A 26191-nucleotide genomic window follows, 5' to 3' on the forward strand; every position below is an offset into this window, starting at 1 on the left:
TGGGGAGGGATTCACTGATTCATGTAACCTGTTGGCACATCAGTGAGTTCACACTCACCAAAGATCTTTTAAACGTCTGGATTGTGGGAAGTGTTATAAAGGTTCTCTGGAGCTGACGTGCTATCAACATGTTCACACTGACAAGAGACCATTCAGGTGCTCTCGCTGTGGGACTGGGTTCAGGTGATCATGTGAACTCAGTATCTACCAGTGCACTCACACTGGGGAGAGACTGTTCATTTGTTCCATGTGTGGGAGAGATTCACTCAGTCATCCCACTTGACTACACATCAACCTGTTCATTCTGATAAGAAACCGTTTCAAACTTCTGCCTGTGAAAGAGATTTTAAACCAAAGTAGATGCTCTGAAACACAAACACATTCTAACTCACCATCACCATCCCTGGGTATGTCCTGTCCCAGCGGCAGGACAAACCCAGTAGAGGTGGTGGCACAGTGACATACAGTCGGGAGGGAGTTGCCCTGGGAGTCCTCAACATCGACTCCGGACCGCATGAAGTCATGTGGCATCAGGTCAAACATGGCCAAGGAAACCTCCCGCTGATTCCTATGTACCACACTCCCTCAGCTGATGAATCAGTGCTCCTCCATGTTGAATACCACTTGGAGGAAGCGCTGAGGGTGGCAAGGGCACAGAATGTACTCTGGGTGGGGGACTTCAATGTCCATCACCAAGAGTGGCTCAGTAGTCCCACTATACACTGAGCTGGGTGAGTCTGAAAGGACATAGCTGCTAGACTGGGTCTGCAGCTGGTGCTGAGTGAACCAACAAGAGGGAAAAACATACATTGTCATCAACCTGCTCGCCGCAGAGGCATCTGTCCATGACAGTACCTGTAAGAGTAACTACCACACAGCCCTTGTGGAGATGAAGTCCCATCTTCACATTGAGGATACCCTCTATCGTGTTGTGTGGCACTATCACCATGCTAAATAGAATAGATTTCGAACAGACTGGGCAGCCATGAAGTGCTGTGGGCCATCAGCAGCAGCAGCAATGTACTGAATCACAATCTGTAACCTCATGGCCCGGCATAACTCCCACTCTACCATTACCGTCAAGCCACGGAATCAACCCTGGTTCCATGAAGAGTGCAGGAGGGCATGCCAGGAGCAGCACCGAGCATACCTAAAAACGAGGTGTCAAGCTGGTGAAGCTATAACACAGGACTACTTGCATGCCAAACAGCATAAGCAGCAAGTGATAAGCAAAGCTAGGCACCCCACAATCAATGGATCAGATCTAAGTTTTGCAGTCCTATCACATCCAGAAAGGGGACATCAATAGTGCTATCAAGTGGCACTTGCTCAGCAATAACCTGCTCTTTGATGCTCAGTTTGGGTTCCACCAGGGCCACTCAGCTCCTGTCCTCATTACAGCATTGGTTCAAACATGGAGAAAAGAGCTGAACTCCTGAGATGAGGTGAGAGCTACTGCCCTTGACATCAATGCAGCATTTGACCGAGTGTGGCATCAAAGAGCCCTAGCAAAACTGGAGTCAATGGCTTCAGGGGGAAAACTCTCTGCTGGTTGGAGTCATACCTAGCACAAAAGAAAATGTAGTTGTTGGAGGTCAGTCATCTCAGCTCCAGGATATCATTGCAGGAGTTCCTCAGGGTAGTGTCCTCAGCCCAACCATCTTCAGCCAGTTCATCAATGACCTTCCTTCCATCATAAGGTCAGAAGTGGGGGTGTTCGCTGATGATTGCACAATGTTCAGCAGCATTCGTGACTCCTCAGATACTGAAGCAGTCCATGTCCAAATGCAACAAGACCTGGTCAATATCCAGGCTTGGGCTGACAAGTGGCAAGTAACATTCGTGCCAGACAAGTGCTAGGCAATGACCATCTCCAACAAGAGAGAATCCAACCATCGCCCCTTGATGTTCAATGGCATTACCATCACTGAATCTACCACTATCAATAATCTGGGGGTTACCATTGACCAGAGACTGATCTGGAATAGCCAAATAAATACTGTGGCTACAAGTCCAGGTGAGAGGCTAGGAATCCTGCTACAAGTAACTCACCAGCAAGTTCACACTGAGTTCATTCAGCCATTCAGCTGCACTTCCTGTAGACAGAGGCTCAGGTATTCAGGCAACCTCAAAGCCCACCAGCGAGTTCACACTGGAGAGAGGCCATTCACTTGCACTGTGTGTGAGAAGGGATTCCATTGGTTATCCAGCTGCCGAGAGTCCAGCAAGTTCACAAGTGACTGTAGGAGTTAGATTCTGCTGTTATTGCTGGTCTTAATCACATGCAGGACTGATAGTCTGACTGTATTTGGTCTGTTTGTGTTGATGTTAGCAACCCTATAACTGGTTGGAGTTTAATAGTCTGGGTATGTCATTGATTTTCAGGACTGCATTTTGTCCTTTTTTGAAAGCACCATCTGTGACCTCTCCCCTTAATTCAGGAATTCTCAACAGGAACTCAGTTTCAATAAAATTATGGGCTTGTAATTCAATCCTAAATTGATCTTTGGTGCAAACTCTACAATTCAGTGTCTGAGAGGTCCCACTGATTAACATTTCCAATTAGAAAGTGCTGATTAATCCTTGCTGACAATTCTTACTGACTTGCACATTACTCACAGTGACATCTCCATTATAGAGACATATAGGAACATAAGACTTAGGAGCAGGAGGGAGGCCATTCAGCCCTTCGGGTTTGTTACAGCATTCAATTAGATCATGGCTGATCTAGTTGTGGTATCAACTCCACTTTCCTGTCTGTCCCCCATAACTCTTGACTTTGTTGTTTATCAATAATCTGTCTAACTCAGCTCTGAATACATTCAATGACGCAGCCCCCACTGCTTTCTGTAGAAAATAATTCTACATAACAATGACCCCTTGAGAGAACAACATTTCTTATCAACTCCGTCTTAAATGGTAGACCACATATTCTTAAACTGTGTCCGCTTGTTCTGTCCCTCACAAGTGGAATCATCCTCCTGCTACCTACCCTATCAAATCCCCTCAGGATTTGAAGAAGAGTCATACGGAGTCGAAACGTTAACTGTGTCTTTATCCCCACAGATGCTGTCAGACCTGCTGAGATTTGGCAGCATTTTTTTTTTGTCCCCTTAGGATCTTATCTGTTTCATTATGATCACCTCTCATTTTTCTAAACTCCAATGGGTGAAGGTCAAATTTTCTTCAGAAGATAAGCCCCTCATCCCAGGGATGAGTTGAGTGAACCTTCTCTGAACTGTTTCAATGCAATTATATCTGTTTCTAATAAAGATACCACAGTTGTACACAATATTCCAGATGTGGTCTCACCAAGGCCCTGTACAGCTGCAGTAAAACTTCCCTACTGTTATATTGCATTTTATATTGGTGAAATTTAATTATCAAGGAACATAAACAAAAAAGTCAAGTGTTTTATAGGCTCATCAATGAAAGCTTCATCAATCAATGTTGATATTGCTGAATCTTGGAAGTGGCTGAGTTCAATCATTTCTGACCCAGCAGCAGCAACATTTGGGAAAGCTGGAACCCACAACAAAAACTGGCTTGAGACCTACTCAGCAGAGATGAATCTGTCATTGAAGCAAAAAGCAAAGCCTACCTGATTACAACATAAACCCAACAGCTAGAGCACTGTGTAACTTGAAATTGGCTGAGACAGTTGTGTAAAAGATAGGAAGATACTGTGCAAATAAACACTGGATCAGCCCACGTCAAGAAATCCAAACTGCCTGTGACAATGGAAATCTACGTGCTGTGTGTGATGGGATCAGGAGGGCGCTTGGTCCGACCATCACCAAAGTTGTCCCCCTGAAATCAGTAGATGTTGAAGTTCTCAGCGACAGAATTAAACCGATGTCCCGCTGGGGTGAACACGACTGTGAGCTGTACACCTGTCGGACAGACATCTCCCAGTCTCCGCTTGACTCTCTCCTGCAGCTTCCTTTCATGGTTGAGTTGGACGAGGAACCATCATCACTTGAGCTCGAAAAGGCCATTGATTCCTTTGCAAGCGGCAAGACACCCGGCAAGGATGGAATTCCAGCTGAACTGCTCAAACCCAGAAAGTCTCATCCACTGTCGCACCTTCATGACCTCCCCCTCCTCTATTGAAATTTCTTTCTCTTCTGCAGCTGATTTAAAGTTGCAGATTTTGCTCCGAAGATTAAGTTGGGATTGATATTCAAAGTTAACTATTTTACTGCAGAAACAAATACAGCTGGGAGTCAGTGAATTAAGAGGAAAGATCCCAGACAGCGGTTCTTCAAGTTACACTGCAGGCCCGACAGCTCAATCAGCTCCACTCTCAGCTCAGGAGAGCTCAACAACTCCACATCCTGTCCATAGGGGAGTTCTCCTGGTGCAGTGGGACCAATATTCGTGCTTTAACTAACACCACCAAATAAAACTGGATTAATCAGTTAGTCTGATTGCTGTTTGTGGAATCTTACTGTGCACAAACTGGCTGTGGTGAAACAGAAACAACGTATTTATATAATATCTTTTATGTAACAAAACGTGCCAAGGTGCTTCACAGGACTTTATAAAGAAACATTTGACATCGACTGGCATGGGTCGATATTCGGGTCAATGGACAGAACCTTGATTGGAGAGGCAGATATTAACAAATCTCTTTAATCAGGAGAGAGAGGTGGAGAGGTTTAGGGAGGAAATTCTGGAACTTTGCACCTAGGCACGGCCACCAATGGTGGAGTAATTAAAATCAGGGATGCTAAAGAGTACAGAATGAGATAGCACAGATATCTCAGAGGGTTGTGCGACTGGAGATTACAGAGATTGGGAGGGACGATGCCATTGAGGGATTTGTAAACAAGGTTCCAAATTTTAAAATTGAGGCATTGCTTGAACAGGAGCCAATTGAGGTCAATAAGCACAGGGGTGATGAGTGAATGGAACTTGGTGTGAGAAAGCACATGGACAGCAGAGTTTTGGATGATCTCACATTTTTGTGTGGGTGTTGGGTGAATGTGAGGGGCCGGCCAGGAATGTATTGGAATTGTCAAGTCTAAAGGTAACACGGACATGGATGAGGGTTTAAGCAGCAGATGAGCTGGGGGTGGGGTGGAGACAGGCGACGTTATGGAGACTGAAATATCTGGTGTTAGTGATGGTGCGGATATGTGGTCAGAAACTCATCTTGGGGTCAAATAAGACATCGAGATTGTGAACAGTGTGGTTCAAGCTCAGACAGTTCCCGGGAGAGGGATGGACTCGGTAGTTAGGGAACAGAATTTGTAGTGGTGACCGAAGACAATGGCTTTGGTCTTCCCAATTTTTAATTGGAGGAAATTTCTGCTCATCCAGCATTGGATACACGAAAAGCAGTTTGATAATTTAGTAACAGTGGAGGAATGGAGAGGGATGTTGGTGAGGTAGAGCTGGGCGTTGTCAGTGTACATGTGAAAACTAACACGGTGCTTTTTGATGATGTCACCGAGTGGCAGCATGTAGATGAGAAATAGGAGGGGCCAAGGATAGATCCTTGGGGGACACCAAGTACAAGGACTTTGGAGAGGAAAGGGAGGTTGGAGATGGGCCGGTAGTTTGAAAAGATGGTCAGGTCAAGAGTTTATTCTTAGGATGGGTGATGATGATAGATTTGATGATGAGAGGGACATTACCAGGAGAGAGATAAACATTAACAATATCAGCTAACATGGGGAAATTGGATAATCAGCAGTTTAGTAAGAATAAGGTCAAGGGAGCAGAAGGAGGGCCTCATGGACAAGATGAGCACTGAGAGGACATGAGGGGAGATGGGAGAGAAACTGGAGAAAGATGTGGGTTCAGGGCTCAGACGAGAAGGAACCTTAGAAACAGTTTGTCCCGGTGGGTTAGTGGGAGGGAGGGAAGCAGCAGAGGCAGCTGATCGGATTGTCTCAATCTTAGTGACAAAGAAGCTCCATGAGCTCCTCACACTTGTTGTTGGAGGTGAGGATGGAGATGACAGGGGAGAAGCAGAGTATTGGAGATATTAAAAAGATTCAACATACCTTGTATTTCACACCAAGTTGATTTAATTGATTTGTATCAACAATATTAGCCTCTATAAAAGGGCTGGAGTTTATTAACATCAGCAGAAACAGACCACAATGAACATGGTTCCATCCAGGATGTGATTAACTACAGTAATTGGATTTTGCTGTTACCTGTCAACTCGCTGGTGTCTCAGCAGCACAAATGACTGAGTGAATCACTTTCCAAACACAGACCAGCTGACTGGTCTCTCCCCAGTGTGAACTCGGTGATGTTTCAGTGGGTAGGTTCAATTAATGAATCCCTTCCTACAGTCAGGGCAAGTGAGCAGCCCCTTCTCCAGTGTGAATTCGCTGGTGTCTCAGCAGGTTGGATGACTGAGTGAATCCCTTCCCACACATGGAACAGATGAACGGCCTCTCCCCGGTGTGACTGCGCTGATGTACAATGAGGTCTGATGATCGCCTCAACCCAGTCCTGCAGTGAGAGCACCTGAACGGTCTCTCATCAGTGTGAACACGTTGATGCAAGCTCAGGTCCTGGTAACTTTTATAGCAATTCCCGCAGACTGAGCATGTAAACTGTCTCTGGTCTGAGTGAACCAGATGATGTCTCAATAGGTGGGATGACCTAGTGAATCCCTTCCTACACTCAGAGCAGGTGTACGGTCTCTCCCCAGTGTGAACTCGCTGGTGTGTCAGCAGGTCGAATGATCGAGTGAATCCCTTGCCACATTTTGAGCAGGTGAATGGTCTCTCCCCATTGTGAACTCGCGGTGTGTCTGCAGGATCGTTGAAGGAATAAATCCCTTCCCACACACGGAGCAGGTGAACGGTCTCTCCCCGGTGTGAACTCTCTGGTGTGTCTGCAGTTGGTTGAACTAATAAATCCCTTCCCACACTCGGAGCAGGTGAACGGTCTCTCCCCGGTGTGAACTCTCTGGTGTGTCTGCAGTTGGTTGAACTAATAAATCCCTTCCCACACTCGGAGCAGGTGAACGGTCTCTCCCCAGTGTGACTGCGTCGATGAGTTTTCAGGTCAGACGGGTAATTGAATCCCTTCCCACAGTCCCCGCACTTACACGGTTTCTCCCCAGCGTGAGCAGCACTTTCTGCTTCCATGTTCAAAGGCTGAAAATATTCAGGTCCTGATGAATCAAGTGACTCTCTCAGGTCTTGGTGTGAGTTTCCTGACAGCAAACCTTCCCCTTCTATTAGACTGTGAAATTGATTTAAAACAGAAAAAACGGAGTGAGAGAGAACCCACAAAAACACAAAGGCAGGTTGTGAAATTGAGCTGAATGAATCTGGTAATTTGTGGGGCCGTCACAAGGAAAAAGTGACCATGAAAACTGCTGGATCGTCATAAAAACCCAACTGGTTCACTAATGTCCTTCAGGGAAGGGAACCTGCCACTCGGTCTGGGCCTACACAAGATTCAGGCTTCTAGGGGAGGAGGGAGAAAAAGCAAGAGAGAAGTGAGAGATGCAGGAGAACTCAGAAAGAATCTCCCCAGCCCTCAACCTCCACCCCCTAGAAGGACCAGGGTAGCAGGTGTATGTGACACACCATCACCTCCAAGTTCCCCTCCAAGTCACACACCATCCTGACTTGTCTGACATCCAGTACTGGATGAACAGAAATTTCCGCTATTTAAATATTGAGAAGAATGAAGCCAATGTCTTCAGCCCCCGCTACAAACTCCACTCCCGAGCCACCGACTCCATCCCTCTTCCTGACAACTGTCTGAGACTGAACCAGACTGTTCACAACCATGGTGAAATATTTCACCCCAAGATGAGCTTCCAACCACATATCCACATCATCACCAAGACCACCTATTTCCACCTCAGTAACATCGCCCGACTCCACCCCAGTCTCAGCGCATCTGCTGCTGAAACTCTCATCCATTCCTCTGTTACCTCTAGACCTAACTATCCTAACACACTTCCAGCCAACCTCCCCTATTCAATCTCCCTGTAATCTTGAGGTCATCCAAAACTCTGCTGCCCATGTGCCTACTCGCACCAAGTCTTGTTAACCCATCACCCCTGCGCTCACTGACCTACAAAGGCTCCGGGTTAAGGAGAAGCTAAATTATAAAATTCTCATCCTTATTTTAAAGGCTGTGTTTGCTGCCGTTGTGCAAGCGCAGTTGTTCTGTTTTATTCTGTCTTCGTAGGGTTAATCTCTCCTCCTCCTCAGGCTCAGGTCACCACTGCAGACTCACCGTGAGGAAACGCAGACTGACTTGGTCACAGTGTCCATCAATCAGCCAATTCAGAACTCAGTCAACAGCAGAGAGCTTTGACTGTACAGTCCTAATCTCTAATGCTTTTTTTTAAACGCATGCTGTTCTTTGAAATGCCTTGGAAAGTTTTATTAAGTTAAAGGCACCATTTAAACACAAGTTGTTGTTGTTGATTTGGATATATAGCACTGTTCCTTCATCATCGCTGGGTGAATAACCTGTAACTCCTTACCTAACGGCATTGTGGGAGCACCTTCACCACACGGACTGCAGCGGTTCAAGAAGGTCAAACATCATCTTCTCCACAGGCAACTGGGGATCGGCAATATTTGCTGGTCTGGTTAGTGAAAGGGCAGGGGAGTGGGACTGGCTAATGTGCTCTTGCAGAGAGCCAGCATGGGCACAATGAGCTGAATGGCCTCCGTCTGTACTGTAATCATTCAGTGATTCTATGACTTGATGAGAAAGGACCTACACTGGAGGCCAGGGACCAACTTCTGTAACCAACACCCATCCTGATACAAACCGGCTCTTAATTGGTCCGTCTGTGTTTCTAGACTCGGTTCTGTGAGCAACGCCTGCAATAAAATAATAGCAAAATACTGCAGCTGCTGGAAATCTGAAATAAAAAGAGCAAATGCTGGAAATACTCAGCAGGTCAGACAATATCTGTGGAGTTAACATTTCCAGGTGTGCAGAATGAATTAGGGGGAATAAAAATGGTGCAGAATTTGATGGTCAATATAAGCTCAGAAGTGGAAAAGAAATGGACTGTAGCACAGGAAAATCAATTCCTGACTGTGAAAGATACTGTGGGAAGATAAAGCTGGTAAGACAGCAGCACATGGTCTGGGGATGGGTAGCAGTGGAAACCTTATTTGGACACAATCAGCAGAAGTAAAAGTTAAATGCAAAACGCAGCTAAAAAGCACCCAGTAGTAGAGAGAGAGGAAGGTAGACAATGGCAGAGAGGTGATCAGGGAGGGCAAAGGTGAAACAGAGCGAAAGATGGACATGGATTCAGATCCACAGTAAAGGAGCCACACTTGCCCCAGAGCGATAGAACCTCTACAAGATAACAGAGGAGAGAACTAAAAGCTCCAAAATGTAGATGAATGGTCAAAAACACTCAACTCTGAAACAATTTCAGTTTTCAACTTTAAACTCTCCTGCTGGAGCCTGCAGCTGGAAAGATATCAGAAGCACTGGAGTCAGAGAAAAATCTCCCAGTTGAGGAAATATCCGAGGAGCAGGGTGATGTCACCGTGTAATTGTTGATGTGTGATGATGTCACCGTGTAATTGTCGATGTGTGATGATGTCACAGACACGGACACAGAACATCTGGGTCTGTGCAAACCAGTGATCACCACACATTATGAAGGATGGGAGGGTCCTTGAGAGGGGGCAGAGGAGATTTATCAGAATGGGTCGAGGGATGAGGGACTTTAGTTGCAAGGTTAGGTTGGAGAAACTGGGATTGTTCTCCTTGGAGCAAAGTAGATTGAGGGAAGTTTTAACAAAAGGTGCACAAAATTATGAAAGGTTTACATAAAGTAGTTAAACAAAAGCTGTTCACAGTAGCAGATCGTGAAAGGATTATGGGTCACAGATTTAAGATTTTGGGTAAGATGTACAGGAGGGATGTGAGAAAGAAATGTTTGCACAGTGAGTGGTAATGACCTGGAGCTCAATGCTTACACTCAGAGGCCGATAGAATCCAGGTCCTGAATTTTTATCCTGGACTGAGTATGGCAGGTTTGGGAAACGGTTCATACAGAGCATTAAAAAAGGAGGATCCAGGTCCTGATGAATTGAGTGACTCTGTCAGATCTCAACCGTCTGTAAATCCTCCCCTTCTAACCCCCTGTAAAAGGAGTCTCCAAAATCCATCCCTATCAGTCCAGGATAGAAATTCACAACATTATCTCCTCCTGCTAACTGGACCAGGATGACCGCGCATGCGCCATGCTGCACATTGCCCCCTATAAAGATGGCGGCCGTTAGCCCGGGCCTGGCGAAGGGAGAAATCCAGAATTTTTCGGCCCGTTCTCTGCAAACACAAGACCGGTACCTTGTTATTTGGGGTCTGCGGTCTGCACTGTGTCATTATGAAGCCTCCCTGCCCACTCCGCTGGCTCCATTCCTCCTCACACACCCACTAACTCTGTTAGTTTGCTCCATTCGACATTCACTCACCCGCTCTGAGCAGCTTCAGTCACTGACCAGCACTGCGCATGCTCTTGAATCGGGCCGCACTGCGCATGTTCCAAGCACACACCCTAATACGCATGTGTAGGGAGCTCCTGTTGTGAGGATAGGGCACATTCTGGCCCCTGTTGAAGGCTGGGTAACCAGGCTGCCATTGAGAGGTCGTTTTTTTGAATAGAAAACTATGTTTTGTGATCCGATGACGAACGAAGCCCAAGACCAATGTATAAAATTATTCAGTCAATTGGTATGACAAACAAAGTGCATGGGTACTCTGCCATAATACTGTCCTGGGTGTAAATAACTGCAGTAAAACCACCTACATTTAGATGTGAAGTCACTGGAGTCTCAGTCGGCGGTGTGAACAATTATTTTTTCTTCCCATACACAGAACATTTAAACTCTGTCTTGTCAGTAAGAACGTCACAATTCAGCCGGTGAACAATCCTTTCACAATGTCATTTAACCTTTAGTTCCAGGACCATTGTGCATGGATTTGGGAGGTAAGCATGATTTTGGAGACGGAAGAGTGGTCAGAGATTGGATGCGAATTGCAAGGATGTCAGGGTCAAGGATGTAATCATGGGAGGGAGAGAAGCAGCAGAGGCAGCTGATTGGATTGTCTCAGTCTTAGTGACAAAGAAGCTCCATGAGCTACTCACACTTGATGGAGGTGTGGATGCAGGAGACAGGGGAGAGGGAGAGTCCGAAACAAGGACTAACTTGTGTTAGAGATGTTTTTAAAGATTCAACATCCTCTGTGTTTGACAGAATGTTGACCTTTATCCAGAATATTAACCTTATAACTGGGCAGGAGTTTATTAACATCAGCTGAAACAGACCCCAATGGGTATAGTTCATTCTTGTACATTATTAACAGCAAAATCCAATCACTGTACTTCGTTGTGAACTCGTTGGTGTTTCGGCAGGTGGGATGACTGAATGCGTATCTTCCCATACTCAGTACAGGTGTACAGCCTCTCCCCAGTGTGAGAGCGCTTGTGTAGAGAGAGGTGGGATGATTGCCTGACCCCAGTCCCATAAAGAAGGCATCTGAACGGTCTCTCATCAGTATGAATACATTGCTGGTGGATCAGTTCCTGAGAACTTGTAAAGCACTTCCCACAGTCTTGAAATTTAAAAGCTCTCATTGATGTGCAATCAGGTTGGATAAATTAATGAATCTCTTTCCACACAGCACAGATGAATGGCCTCTCCCCAGTGTGAACTCGCTGGTGTGTCTGCAGTTGGGATAACGGAGTGAATCCCTTCTGACACTTTAAGCAGGTCAATGGCCTCTCCCCAGTGTGAGCGTTCCAATGAGTTTCCAATTTCGATGGGTAAATGAATCCCTTCCCAGTGTCAACATTTGCACAACTGCTTTCAGTTGTGACTGCATTTATGTTTTGACCAGGCCAGATGATCGGCTGAAACCTCATCTACATGCAGAACACTGTGAATGGTGCTTTCTTCTCCCATTTTCAAAATCCCACAATTCTCTGCGGCCCAGAAACCGCTCTGTCCAATAGAGATGCCCTCTGAAGAAGGGTCATACGGACTCGAAACTGCTGTCAGGTGTCACAAAGGCCAGGGACATAAAAGTTCAATCACAAATGTTCCAGAAACAGATACATTATAATCGCCAGGAAAGGCCAAACAGCCTGAAGCTCTTTTCTCTAGAAAAGAGAAGGCTGAGAAATGACCTGATAGAAATAGGATAAAGAATGGAATTGGTAGCTCAGGAATGAAAACAATGGCTTCAATCTTCCCAAAATTTAATTGGAGAAAATTTCTGCACATCCACAAACAGTCTTATAATTTAACAAAAGTGGAGAGAGGTGTTGGTGAGGTAGAGCTGGGCACTGTCAGTATACACATGATAACTGACACTGTGTTTTCAAATGATGTCGCTGTGGGGAGAATATTGCTGAGAAATAAATGGAGGCCAAGGCTGGATCCTCTGGGGACACCAGAGGTAACTGTGGGAGTGGGAAGGGAAGACATTCCAAGTGATTCTCTGACTATGATTAAATAGAGAAGAATGGAACCAGGAGAGAGCTGCCCCAACCAGCTGGACGACAGTGGAGAGGTGTTGGAGCAGAATGGTGTGGTCAACATTGTCAAAGCAGGTCGAGAAGGGATAGTTTCCCTTTGCCACTGTCACATAGGATGTCATTGGTGGCTTTGATCTGAGCTGTTTCAGTACAGTGGCAGGGGCAGAAACCTGATTGGATGGATTCAGACAGGGAGTTCTGGGAAAGATAGAGCCGGATTTGGGAGGTGTGAACACTTTTCAGGAGTTCAGACGGGAACTGGGGGTTGAAGATGGGTCAATACTTTGCAAGGACAGTAAGAGTTAAGTAATTGTTTTTTGAGGAAAGTGTGATGATTTGAAGGAGAGAGGGATAGTACCAGAAGAGAGAGAACTGTGAACAATATCAGTGAATATGGGGAAGTTGTGTGATTAGCAGTTTAGTGGGAATAGGGTCGATGGAGCAGGTGGTGGGTCTCATGGACAAGATGAACACTGAGAGGGCAGGAAGGGAGATGGGAGAGAAGCTAATGAAAGATGTGGGTTCATGGCTTGTACAAGCTGGAACATTAAAGAGACAGTTTGTCCCGTTGGGCTAGTGGAAGGGAGGGAAGCAGCAGAGGCAGCTGATTGGATTGTCTCAATCTTAGTGACAAAGAAGCCCCATGAGCTCCTTACACTTGTTGTTAGAGGTGAGGATGGAGGAGGGAGGGGAGAGGGAGAGCCCTTCCAGAGAAACTAACTTGTATTAGAGATATTAACAAGACTCAATATGCTATATTTAACACAAATATATTTTATTTGTCCTTATCCAGAATATTAGCCGCAATAACTGGGCTAGAGTTTATTAACATCAGCAGAAACAGACTACAATGAACAAGGTTCAGTCCTGGATGTGATTAACAGCAATGTCCTGTTTGTTATTTGTGAACTCGCTGGTGTCTCATCAGTTGGGATGACCAGGTGAATCCTTTCCCACACTCGGAGCAGCTGAACAGCCTCTCCTCAGTGTGAATTCACTGGTGCTTCAGCAGGTCAGAGGATACAGTGAATCCCTTCCCACATACAGGACAGATGAACGGTCTCTCTCCAGTATGAATTCGCTGATGTCTCAGCAAGTGGGATGACTGTGTGAAGCCCTTCCCACAGTGGGAGCAGGAGAACTGTCTCTCCCCAGTGTGAATTCGCTGGTGTCTCAACAGATCGGATAAATTAACGAATCCCTTCTCACACTCGGAGCAGATAAATGGTCTCTCCCCAGTGTGAACTCGCAGGTGTGTCAGCAGGTTGGATAACTGAGTGAATCGCTTCCCACACTCGGAGCAGGTGAACGGCCTCTCTCCAGAGTGAACTTTCTGGTGTATCAGCAGGTTTGATGACCGAGTGAATATCTTCCCACACTCGGAGCAGGTGAATGGTCTCTCCCCAGAGTGAACTCTCTGGTGTGTCAGCAGGTGGGATGACTGACTGAATCCCTTCCCACACTCGAAGCAGGTAAATGGCCTCTCACCAGTGTGAACTCGCTGGTGTGTCAGCAGGTTGGATAACTGAGTGAATCCCTTCCCACACTCGGAGCAGGTAAATGGCCTCTCCCCAGTGTGAACTCTCTGGTGTATCAGCAGGTAGGATAACTGAATGAATCCCTTCCCACACACGGAGCAGGTAAATGGCATCCTCCTAGAGTGAATTCGCTGGTGCCTCAGCAGGTTGAATGCCCGATTGAATCCCTTTCCACACTCGGAGCAGGTGAATGTCCTCTCTTCAGTGTGAATGAGCTGGTGTCTCAGGAGGGTGGATGAATCAACAAATCCCTTCTCACATACAGAACAAGTGAAAGGCCTCTCCCCAGTGTGTGTGCGCTGGTGAGTATCCAGCCTGGATGGATAATTGAATCCTTTCCCACAGTCTCCACATTTCCATGGTTTCTCCCCACTGTAACTGCATTTATGTTTTGACAGGCCAGATGATCGGCTGAAGCCTCGTCCACACAGAGAACACATGTACGGTTTCTCCCCACGGTGAACGGTGCTTTTTCCTTCCATGTTCAAAATCCGATGAAATTCAGGTTACGACTAATTGTGCGACACCGTTAGATTCTGATGAAACATTGGGTTTCCCAATTGAAAATCCTGGGGAAATAGTTTAAATAGACAAAAGTGAATGAGAGAGAAACCACAATAACACAAAAACAGGTTGTGAAATTGAGGTGAATGAATCTGGTAATTTGTGGGGCCAGTACCAGGAAAAAGTGACCATGAAAACTGCTGGATTGTTATAAAAACCCAACTGGTTCACTAATGTCCTTCAGGGAAGAAAAACCTGCCAACTGGTCAGGGACTATACAAAACACCAGCATCTACTGGGGGAAATAGAGAGGGAGATGGGAGAGGCAGGGGGTGAAGGAAAGGAATTTTATGCATCTGCAATTCTACCAACATCTCCCAAACCCTCAACCTCCATCCCCTAGAATGACCAGGGTAGATGTATGTGAACACCATCACCTCCAAGTTCCCCTCCAAGTCACACACCATCCTGACTTGTTTAACATCCAGTGTTGGATGAACAGAAATATCCTCCATTTAAATATTGGGAAGATTGAAGCCATTGTCTTCAGTCCCTGCTACAAACTCCACTCCCTAACCATCAATGCCATCCATCTCTCTGACAACTCTGAGGCTGAGCCAAACTGTTCACAACCTTAGTGTCATATTTCACCCTAAGCTGAGCTTCTGACTACATATCACTAAGACCATCTATTTCCACCTCAGTAACTTTGCCTGCCAATAAAATAATAGCAAAATACTGCAGCTGCTGGAAATCTGAAATAAAAAGAGAAAATGCTGGAAATACACAGCAGGTCAGGCAGTATCTGTGGAGAGAGAAACAGAGTTAACATTTCAGGGGTGCAGAATGAACTACAGGGAATAAAAATGATACAGAAGCTGATGATCAATATAAGCTCAGGGGTAGAAGCGAGATGGACTATATCGCAGGAAAAACAACTCCTGACTATGAAAGACATGGTGGGAAGCTATAGCTGGTAAGCCAGCAGCACATGGTCAGGGCAGCAGTTGGCAGAAGTAACCGTAAAATCCTAAAAAGAGCTAAAATACACCCACTATTAGAGACAGAGAAAGTTAGACAACAGCAGAGAGGCGATCAGGGAGGGCAGAGGTGAAACAGAGCAATGGATAGACACAGAATCAGATCCACAGTAAAGGAGTCACACCAGCCGCTGAGCTGTCGGACCTCACACGGATAACAGAGGACTAAAAGCTCCAAATTGTAGATGAATTGTCAAAACTACTCACCTGTGAAACAATTTAACTCTTTTCAGCTTTGGAAACTCCTGCCAGAGACTGTAGCTGGAAAGATATCAGAAGCACTGAAGTCAGAGAAAAATCTCCCAGTTGAGGAAATACCCTGGGAGCGGGGTGATGTCACCGCGCAATTGTCGGCGTGTGCTGATGTCACAGTGTAATTATCGATGTGTGCTGATGTCACAGTGTAATTGTCGATCTGTGATGACATCACAGACATGGACACAGAACATCTGGGTTTGTGTAAACCACTGATCACAACACATTATGAAGGATGTGAGGGTCCTTAAGAGGGTGCAGAGGAGACTTACCAGAGTGGTTCAACGGGTGAAGGATTTTAGATTAGTTTGGAAAAACTGGTGTTGTTCTCCTTGGAGCAAAGTAGATTGAGGGGAAATTTGATAGAGGTATACAAGTTAATGATTGGTTTACATGAGGTAGTTAAAGAAAAGCTGTTCACATTATCTGATCATAAAAGGGTTATGGGACACAGATTTAAGTTAAGAAGCAAGATTTACAGGAGGGGTGTGAGCAAAAATTTTACACAATGAGTGATAATGACCTGAAACTCATTACTTACTCTCAAAGGTTGATGAATCGAGTGAGTCTGTCAGATCTTGATCTGATGTTTGGTTTGAGTTTCCCGTCTGCAAATCCTTCCCATGTGATATCCTATGAAAAGATTACAAAACAATGAATCACTGTCAGTCCAGGACAGAAAATGAGAAATATTTCTCTTGGTTTGAGTTTGTTGTGTGTAAATCCTCCCCTTCTAACCCTCTGGAAAAGGAGTTTCCAAAATCCATCCCTGTCAGTCCAGGATATTCACAACATTCTGTCCTCCTGCTACCTGGACCAGGATGACCGCGCATGCGCTCTGCTGCACAGCCGCGCCCCCGGGCCGAGCAGAGGGAGACCCAGCCATATCCGGTCTGTTCGCTGCAAACGCGGGGCCTGTAGTTTCTGATTAAGGCTCTGCGGGCTGCACCAAGTGTTTATAAAACCTCCCTGCCCACTCCGCTGGCTCCATTCCTCCCGCACACCCACTAACTCTGTTATTTTGCTCCAGTCGCCATTTTCTCACCCACTCTGCCACTCGAGTCACAGGACAGCACTGCGCATGTTCAGCCAAGAGCCCGCAATGCGCAGGTGCGAATCAGACTCCGCAATGCGCATGCGTACGACCCTGGCGCTCTGGATAGGGCACATTCTGTCCCGCATTGAATGCTGGGTGGGAGGACGTAATTGCATATCCAATAAATTTTTATGATCCGATGGTAATTGCAGCTTTATGGTCAAGGTTTAAATTATACAATCAATTGATACGATAAATTGTATCGGCCTCTACCATGCTTCTGTCCTGGGTGTAATTAACAACAAAACAAACCCCTACAGTTAGATGTGAATTCACTGGATTCTTCGCATTTGAGGTGAAGAAGTGATTTCTCCTTCCATACACCAAGCATTTAAACTCCGTCTTGTCAGTAAGAATGCGCCTATTGCGGAGCAAATCCTTTGAACTTTTATAGCTGGATTGTTCACTGGTGGCCAAACTGAGTAAATGCCTTCACACGCAAGAAATCTCTAAATTTTCTCCATCAGATGTGACTGCTGCTGTGTTAGCTAATCAGATGATCGAGTAAACTTTTTTCCATAATTAGCTGCTGAATGATGTTTTCACAGTGTGACTTTACCTAGGCGTGTCCAGCACAGACTTGGATTTCTAATCCTCTGGCAATGGGCTCTACATTCTCTTCTGAAGAACAAAATGAAAGGCGATGCTGTAAATCTGAAATAAAAACAGAACTTCGAATTCTAAACAGGTCTGGTAGCGTCTGAGGAGAGACATAGTTTAATTCCCATATTTTCTGAGTATTTCCATCATTTTCTGCTTTTATCTTTGATTAAAGACGTTGCTTCTGAATTGGACATTGGATTTCCTGGTGACCAACTTTTATTTATTCTTGTCTATCCATAAGTGGAAGCATCTTCCAAACCCTTTCGGAATATTAAAGGCTTCGATCAGGTCATGCCTCACCCTGTTTTCTAGAGAAAACCTGTTTAATCAATTCAATCTTTGTTGAATGTTAAAACTTTTCAGTTCTAACATCAATCCAGTAAATCTTTATTGTTGCCGGGTCTTAAGGAGTTGAGTTACAGGGAAAGATTAAACAGATTAGGACTTTATTCCTTGGAGCGTAGAAGAATGAGGGGAGATTTGATAGAAGTTTACAAAATTGTGAGGGGAAAAGGCAGAGTAGATGCGAGTAGGCTCTTTCCACTTAGATTAGGAGAAATAAACACGAGAGGACATGGCTTTAGGGTGAAAGGGGAAAGGTTTAGGGGGAACATTAGGGGGAACTTCTTCACTCAGAGAGTGGTTAGAGTGTGGAACGAGCTACCATCTGACCTGGTAAATGCGGGCTCACTCTTAAGTTTTAAGAATAAATTAGATAGATACACAGATGGGATAGGTCTGGAGGGCTATGGACTAGGTGCAGGTCAATGGGACTGGTGGAATAATATTTCCGCACAGACTAGAAGGGCCGAATGGCCTGTTTTCTGTGCTGTAGTGTTCTATGGTTCTATGGTTCTACCTTCTCTAGTGCTTCTAGATTCATCTTATAATATGGAGACGGAGCTAATCTGAGTATCAAACTGATAATTGCCCCCAAATACCTGTAAATTGGAAGGATCAGCATTGCAGTGGGCGAGAGGAACAAGGTTCCAAGCTGTTATTCACCAACCTCTATTTCGGCCATTTTCCCATCTACAGAACTTAAAATGAAATGAACACATCCAATAAAAAGATTTAGAAAGTTGGTGTTACTTTTGTTTGTGATTCGTTCCCTCGGGTATTCAGTAAATGCTGCTCGGAGGTTAGGGACCGGGATATAATCTACCTGCGTTTCCTTGAGCCTGTGTTCGGTGAATTGGGAAGTTTGGCCCGGGTTGGAGTATCTTGTGTTCCAGGGATGGGCAGTAACCCGCTCATTGAAGCTGCAGTCGCTGCTTTCTGCTGGCAGCAGGTGAGTGGAGAGTGCGGGGCCGGAATATTGCTGTTTTTCTGCTTTTCCCTGTCTCACTCACTGTGGAGCTGAGGAAGTGAGAATAATTGATGGGTTTGTTTGAATCCAATAATTCTATAGATTTCGGAGGGGCTCGATGCCGGCCTAAATGTTTTTTTCATTATATTGCGGATTAATATTCGTGAACATTGACCAGGACACATGGCTGTGAGTTCAAGCGCCTCCTCATTTTTCTCAGTCGAAATATACAATCTAATATATTTTGCTGTACAACCTGTTACAGAGATTGTTATAGAAAAGAGGGAAAGGTTTGCTACAGCTATACAAAGCCCTGGTTAGATCACACCTGGAGGACTGTGAATAGATCTGGGGGCGGCCCCTTTTAAGGATCAATATTTACCTTGAAAGTTTCAGAGGAGCCGCATTGATGAGGTTGGTGGGTTTTGGAAATTGAAAGTTGTACATCCGCAGCTTGTGGCAGTATTTCACCTCACTGTTCACTTCATGTTCATATCTAACACACTCGATGCTGTTATTGGCTGAACGAGTCTTCTGTGTTTTAACTAAACATGCTATTATTTTGTAGGAAGAACGACGACAGACAGTGTAAATTGCAGGGTTCTGGAGAAAGGTCAGGTAATGGCAATGCTAGGACGGGCAGAAGGCCCACTTTCCCTGCTGTAACCATTCTATGATTTTAAACAAATAATATTAGCATGTTAGCAAGTTCTGTAGTTGTTGTCCAATGTTTAAGGTGAATGGGTTTAAAATCCATTGGGGCCTCCTGACGTTGGTTTGAATCTTGCTGACTGTGCTTCTCGTTATTTCTGCTTGACTGTAGAATTAATTCTCATTCAAATAGAAGAAAAACCATCCAAACAAATCCATTTCTGTGTCAGTCTTCTGCAAGTCTCCAGTCGGATATGAAACAAAAACTGAGCCAAGTTGGTGACATCTTGTTTTCTGGGCGTTTGTTTCTCCTTAGGCCTCTGTCACACTCGGTGTATCCGTCTGTGTGTGTTCCTCTGTATGTGCCAATGTGCTTCAGTTCCCCGAAGGATTGAATACATTTTACCAGCACAAACTTCATTTACTTTAGTTGTGGAACTTCATTTTAAAATATTACAAGGAAAAACTCTCAGGGTAAAAGATGCAAGAGGAGTTTGTCTATTTCTCTGTATGTTAAACTGCAACAGCAATTTATATTTATAAAGCGCCTTTAACCTAATGAAACGCCACAAGGTGTTCCCCAGGATCATTATATAACAAAGTGTGACACCGAGTCACATATTCGGTCAGGTGACTAACAGCTCTGTCAAAGGTGAAGAACTGTATTAATGGAGGAAACTATCGATTTCATGTTCCAGATAACAGCAATGGTTCTTCTCGTTGGCTCATTGTGTTCAACCTGAACAGACCATTTGGTCAGAGAAATTTATCTCTGGTGAAAGGAATCGGGAATGAAAAAATGCCAAAATCAGCCTTCATGAGCCAAATTTCCAGCCCTGTTAACAGCTTCCCTGATGGCCGACTGGTTAGGGTTCAGCACTTTCACTGCTGTACCTCCGGTTCGATTCCCTGTCAGGAAATTGGGATTTACTGCCCTTGGGCGAACTTTTAAAACCAATGTTATTGTCTTCCTGGCTGAAAGCAACACAGAACATCTCTGTCAGAGTCAGGGGAGTGAGAGTCAAAGTTTCACATCAGGGCTGGAAATGTCACACGTGCAACAAGTCAAGAACAGATCCAGAGGGCGTGAAAATGAAAGAGAAGGGCTGTGATGGGTTACAAAGCACTGACTATAGAGCTGGTGGTGCACAGCCGAATATTATTCCTGTATTACCCATGTTACTTGCAGCTCTAATTTCCTGATTTATTACAGTGCCCAACATTACCACTGCAGTTTGTTGACCAACTCGCACCAATGTTTGTTGCCTCTTGCCCGTTTCTTAGCTCCCCCAAAATTGATTCGACATCTTGATCCTTCAATCTAAGACCCTCTCTCATGAATGTACCGATCTTGTCGTTATTAAGAGCGCGACCCCGCCTCCTTTCCCTTTTTTGTCTATCCTTCCTAAATTACGAATACCCTTGAATATTCAGATCAATCACACTGCTCTTTGAAAGCAGCACACAGGGCCAAATGGCCTCTTTATTTGCTGTAACTTTCTGTCATTTTGTGTTTCCTAACACCCCGGTTGCATCTCTCTAAGTTATTCTGGCATTTCATAACTTAATCTCGCGAGATGTATATCTTGCCCTTCTATCCAACACTTTGAATCTCAGACACTAAACGGATTAGGAACTGAATTTGAAACCAGACTAGTACAACTGCAGAAATGATCGGAACCATTCACTTGAGTTTCAAACACACAGTGCTTGCACATGAGCATGTACCTTCTTGTATATCTACTGAACAAAATAAGCTCATTCCGATTCTTCACATTGAAAATCAGTTCAAAATAATTTCAATGTTTAACAACATACACAAGACTGTGGATAATTGATACTGTGCACATTCCTATTATCAGTGTCTGGGACAATCAGGTCCTGTGAACCCTTCTCGTGTCCTACATTCCCATTCCCTGCTTTCCAGGGAAAGATTGGGTTCATAAACTGGATGGGTGGGTAGTCCCTGGCTAGCTCAGCCCTCTTCCAGAGAGTATATAAGAGTTATTGCTGGGACTGCAGATTTTCGTCCCTACTGCCATTAGTGATGATCACAAGATGTTTCATTGAAAACAAATTTCACCATTTGCCATGGTGAGATTTGATCCCCAGAATCCCAAACCAGTGAAAGTACCACTGTGCCACAGCCTCCTACCAAGGTAAACGTGTTTAGAATTTGATGTGTGTCAGTTACTTTCAGTGATGAATTTCTGCCGTGTGTTCCCTTGTCAGTTTCACAGGAGCCGCAGTGATGAGGTTGGTGGGTTTTGGAAATTGAAAGTTCTACATGAGCAGCTTGAACAGCGAGTTGAACAAGTGCCAGCTCAAATCGAATTGTACGGTTTGTGTGCGGTGTTTCATTTTAACAGGAAGGACGAGGAGAGACAGATTCAAAATAAATTGCTTTGAGGAAAAAGACGAGGGTTATGGAATGAGTTAAATTGCTCTTCCAGAGAGCCGGCACAAACAAGAATGTTCTCCTTCTCTGCTGTAGCCACCCATGATTTCATACTAACAACATTACCCTGTGCATTGAGTCAGTCGTGGTGACTGAGTGGTGAAGGTGATGGAGTCGAAATCCATTGGGGTTTCCCGCTTCTCATTATTCCTGGTTTTAACTCTGTGTTTACAGAGTTAATTATCGGTTTCATTGAATCAAGTCCATCCAAACACTGGGGCGTTTTCCTATTTCCGTTCATTCACAAAAATATTCACGAAACTTCTAGTCGGAAATGGAACAAAAACGGAGCCAGGTTGGTGTCATGTTTGCTTTCTGGGTGTTTGTCTCTCCTTAGAAACAAACCCTTGTCCTCTGTCACTCTCGGTGTCGATGTCTGTGTCTGTTCCTCTGTGTGTGTCAATGTGGTTGAGTTCCTCAATTTTACCACCCAAACATTGTTTACGATAGTTTTGTGGCTTCAGATTAAGATGGTCCAGTGAAAACAAAAGCGCTGTTTTAAAAGATGCAAGAGGACATTTCTTTCTGTTTCTTTTTGGGTGGAAACTGTTCAGCTACTAAATGCCCGGATGTTACAAAGCGGAGGATGATTGAAGTTTTCACATGATCTTATTAAATAGCTGAGAATGCTCGAGGGGCCGAATGGCCTATTCCTGATCATATTTTTCCCACACTCTAATTCAGAGCCGATGCCGGTCAAGGCAATGGTTGTTTCTGCTCTAAATGTGGTACTGAGTTACCGAGTGGACTAAGATGCTGGCTGAGGCTTTCCTGCTTTGGGCTCCAGTCCCACAGCTGCTAAACTTTCAGTGGTTTGTTGTTTGAGACGCTTCCAAAAAATCCTCCGTGCGGCCAGGGGACGGCTGACCTGTGCAGTGTTGCATTTTGGTTGGGGGAATGGGGAGAGGTGGTTAGGGCAATGGCACGGACTGAAAATCTTCTTTCTCTGTTATTCCCTGTCTCCATTCTATTATTTTATACAAATAATAGCGAACTTTCACTAAGTATTGTGGTGAATTGGTTAAACTGATGGACTGGAAATTGGCTGGAGTTTTCTCACGCAGGTTTGAGCCCTGTAGTTTATGCTTCTTATCATTCCTGATTTTAACTGACGGTCTGTAGAATTAGTTATCCGTTAAATTGAATATAAAACATCCAAATACCCAGTGATTCTTATTTCTCTTCATCTGCAAATATTCCCTAAATTCACAGTCGGAAATGGAAGAGTAATTAACCACTCCAGATCAACCAATCACAACTGCTCTTTGACAGCAGCAGACCAGGGCCGAATGGCCTCTTTCTTAGCTGCAACTTTCCATAATTTTATGTTTCCCAAGAGCACGGATGCTCTTTCCCAGTCATTCTGCCATTTTATAACACATTTTATCGAAATGTACTTTGTTACTTTGTGTCCTGTCCTTCTGAAGTCAAGACCCGGAGTGAATTCAGTGAGAAGTTTTCTTGTCATTTCCAGCAGGAGATTTGGAACCAGATCAGTTCATTGAGTTTAAATGGTCCCGACCCTTCACTGCAGCTCATTGTGTTTTTGAGTGGAGATGATTTCTGTTTGTTACGAAGTGCAGGACGATCTGATTTACTGACGGAGCTAGTTTGAGGTTCCGAATGACCTAATCCTACTCTGAAACAAAAACAAAAAATGCTGGAAAAACTCAGCAGGTCTGACAGCATCTGTTGGGAGAAAGACAGACTTAACGTTTCGAGTCCGTATGACTCTTCTTCAGAGCTAAAGGGAAGTAGGACTTCATATTTCTACTTCCCTTTCTCTCCACAGATGCTGTCAGACCTGCTGAGTTTTTCCAGCATTTTTTGCTTTTGTTTAAGATTTCCAGCATCCGCAGTATTTTGCCTATGCCTTCTCTGTTGCTTTTGTTCCATTTCAGTGCCAAAATATGTGAAGGGAATGATTAATGAATTCCACCCATGTGGTAGCGTGGCCGAGCGGTTTAAGGTGTTTATGGAGTCGTGAGTTCGACTCCCACCGCTGCTAAACATTTAGCAGCCCCATTAGGACAAGCAGTTGCCACCTCATATTGAATACACGGTGTTGTATTTTGACAGAAAGAACGAGGTGAGTTGCTGTGGGGAAAAGGCGGGGTGTGGAAATACAGTAGTTGAGTTGCTCTTCCAGAGAGACAACATGCTGAATGACCGCATGATGTAGCCGTCTCTGATTTTATACAAAGAGCAGTGATGTCAGTGCAGGTCCTGTGTTCACAGCGGAGTGGTTAAGGGGATGGAGTTGGAATCCTGTGGGGTCTCCTCACAGAGGCACAGATCCTACCGACTCCAGTTCTCATCATTCCTGATTTTAATAAAGTGCCCATGGAATTAATTGTTGGATAAACGGAATCAAAATTATACAAACACTCCCGTGGTTTCTTCTTTCCGTTCGTCTGTGTGAGTGTCAATGTGGTTCAGTTCCCCAAGGGATTGGACACATTTTGAACAGAACAAACTTTATTCATATTCGTTGTGCAACTTCAGATCAAAAAATATCAGGGTGAAAGTTGGAAGAGGAGCTTGTCTCCTTCTCTATATGCCCAATACAACAACAGCTACATTTGGATTGCGCCTTTAACGTAATGAAACCTCCAAAGATGGTTGACAGGATCATTATGTAACAGAGTCTGACACTGACACACATATGGAGATGTGGGGCCAGGTGAACAAAAGCTTGGTCAAAGAGATAGGTTTTATGGAAAGTCTTAAAGGAGGAAAGAGAGATCGAGGTGGAGGGAGGGAATTCCAGAGCTTGGAGCCTCAGTAACTGAAACCACGGTCAACAATGGTGGAGCGATTCTGATTGGGAACGTACAACAGGCCAGAATTAGAGGGGCACAGATATCACAGAGACGTGTGGCGTTCGAGGAGATCTCAGAGTTAGGGAGGGGCGAGAACAACGGGAGATTTGAACACAAGGATAAGAAAGTTTGAAGTAAATGCATTCTTTGACCGGGAGCCAATGTTGGTCAGCGAGTATCGGTTGATGGGGGAATGGGACTTGCTGTGAGTGAAGACACGGACAGCAGTTTTGGATGACATCAAGTTGCGGAGGGGAGAATGTCCACTTACATTCCAGAACTGACATTCTGCTGGATCAGCACTGCCCTGTTTCCAAGACCAATATTGATCCTTTATAAGGTGCCGTTCCCAGAACTATACACAGTCCTCCAGGTGTGATCTAACCAGGGCTTTGTATAGCTGCAGCAAACCTTTCCCTCTTTTCTATAACAGCTTCTGTAACAGGCTGTACAATAAGGGGAATTACATTGTATATATCGACTGAGATGCTTGGTCAGAATAAACTTCATTTAAATATTCAATAGGAAATCAATTTCATAAATAAATATTCCTCTTTATTTTGAAGACAACACATGAATCCCCAATTCAACTCTCCGTGTCACTGGCTCATGGAAACTTTGTTAATTTTCACACACTGTGCATGGACACTGCAGAAGCTCCTGCACCTCTTTCAATATTGTTTTTCTTAACTCAGAGTTTTCAAAAGGGAATTCATAATTATTTGAAATGGAAAAAAAACCTGCAGGGTTATGAAGGAAGAGAATGATATTGGAGCTAAGTGGTTAGCTCTTTGAAGAAAGCACAAACCTGATGGGTCGAATGGCCGCCTAATGAGCGGTGTCAATTTACAATTAAATCAATTTCTCTGCAGAATTCCAAAATGCCCCGCCCCAATTTTATACCTGTGAAACAGGATCTTGCAGTGCAGCATGTCTACACAGTTTGAAATTCTATACAAGTCCCTTTGGCATTTTCTCGCAAATTGTTTCTGTAGTGTAGCGGCCTAGCCAGCGATGCCAATGTCCCATAAATGAATAAAAATACAAATAGTGGTTATCACATTCGCTTCACCTACGCAAGGTCACTGGTTCAAAAGCTGGCAGAGACATTGTCAAAACTGAATCATCTAATTGTGAGAAGTTGCACAAGTCCTGTTTGTTGCTAAACAATAACTGAATACATTATCTCACAGCCATGTGTCATTGGCACTTCCCCAAGCTTTGAATGATTTTCTCCAAAAGGCACAGTTATGAGAAAGAGACAAAAATGAGACGAATTACAGTGAGATAGTTCGTACATGTGTGAAGTGTTGAATGACCTGCTGATGTGCTGTGTCATTTTATGATTCTAATTTCAGATCAATTTCTCTGCCGCATGGCTATGTTTTTCAGCCGAATTGGACT

General features: G+C 44.6%; 1 protein-coding gene and 2 pseudogenes across 1 annotated transcript in view; 2 read left to right on the forward strand and 1 right to left on the reverse strand.

The window, feature by feature from the left end:
• LOC144698562 (uncharacterized) overlaps window positions 1-26191 on the forward strand; it is a 1040782-nt gene that overhangs the window by 953193 nt on the left and 61398 nt on the right. The window lies entirely within an intron of this gene.
• Window positions 13410-14162, reverse strand: LOC144698054 (uncharacterized; annotated as a pseudogene).
• The window catches only part of LOC144698055 (uncharacterized), a 176866-nt pseudogene continuing 172469 nt past the window's right edge, over window positions 21795-26191 (forward strand).

Source organism: Cetorhinus maximus, chromosome 23, assembly GCF_964194155.1.
Source record: "Cetorhinus maximus chromosome 23, sCetMax3.hap1.1, whole genome shotgun sequence".
Taxonomy (NCBI): Eukaryota; Metazoa; Chordata; class Chondrichthyes; order Lamniformes; family Cetorhinidae; genus Cetorhinus; species Cetorhinus maximus.